This window comes from Gavialis gangeticus, unplaced genomic scaffold (assembly GCF_001723915.1).
Source record: "Gavialis gangeticus isolate Ggan-Ray unplaced genomic scaffold, GavGan_comp1, whole genome shotgun sequence".
Classification (NCBI taxonomy): domain Eukaryota; kingdom Metazoa; phylum Chordata; order Crocodylia; family Gavialidae; genus Gavialis; species Gavialis gangeticus.
The window spans coordinates 92,982,643-92,983,959 of NW_017729022.1; positions in this window are offsets into that span (position 1 = coordinate 92,982,643).

A 1,317-nucleotide genomic window follows, 5' to 3' on the forward strand; every position below is an offset into this window, starting at 1 on the left:
TGATGGAAGACAATCGTCATGGTGTCCTGTGACCAGTGGGGTCCCCCAAGGCTCTGTCCTTGGATCCATATTGTTCAACATCTTCATTAATGATGTGGACATTGCAGTCAGAAGCAGACTGGCCAAGTTTGCCGATGACACCAAACTTTGGGAAAAAGCATCCTCAACAGAAGGCAGGTGGGTGATCCAGGCTGACCTGGACAGGCTCAGCGAATGGGTGGACAAGAACCTGATGGCGTTTAACACTGAAAAATGCAAGGTTCTCCACCTTGGGAAGAAAAACCTGCAGCATCCTTATAGGCTTGGCAGTGCTATGCTGGCTAGCAATACGGAAGAAAGAGACTTGGGGGTAATCATTGACCACAAAATGAACATGAGCCTGCACTGCGATGCTGTGGCTAGTAAAGCGACCAAAACACTGGCTTGCATCCATAGATGCTTCTCAAGCAAATCCTGGGATGTCATTCTCCCCTTGTACTCAGCCTTGGTGAGGCTGCAGCTGGAGTACTGTGTCCAGTTTTGGACTCCACAATTCAAAAGGATGTGGAGAATCTTGAGAGATCCAAGAGCCACGCACATGATCAGAGGTCAGGAAAACAGACCTTACGACGACAGGCTGAGACCCATGGGGCTCTTTAGCCTGGAAAAGCACAGACTCGGGGGTAATCTGATGACTACCTATAAGTTTATCAGGGGTGAGCACCAGTATCTGGGTGAACGTTTGTTCACTAGGGTGCCCCAAGGGATGACGAGGTCAAACGGTCATAAACTACTGCAAGACCATTTCAGGCGGGACATAAGGAAGAATTTCTTTACTGTCCGAGCCCCCAAAGTCTGGAACAGCCTGCCATCGGAGGTGGTTCAAGTATCTACACTGAACACCTTCAAGAGTAAATTGGATGCTTATCTTGCTTGGAACCTATGACCCCAGCTGACTTTCTGCCCTTTGGGCAGGGGCTGGACTCGATGATCTTCGATGTCTCTTCCAGGCTTTATGTCTATGAAATCTATGAAATCTATTAACCAGTGGGTGTGGGGGGAATGAGCCTCCTGTTCATTCTCCCATTCTCTCCAGGCTCTTGCTTGTTCTCCTGCTCATCTCCAGCCTCCAGAGGCTGGAGAAAACCATGGGAATGAGCAGGGGGCTGGAGAACAGTGGGCTGGGGTTGGGAGGAGCTGTTGCCCCTGGGGGGGCCTGGGACCCTGAAAACAGGGTAGTTCATGTGCAGGGGGGGAGGGGGCTGTGCCCTGTGGGGGACAGGGGACCACTGGCAATGCATAGGGGGTGCATGTGCACTCCCTGAGCATAGCGGTGCA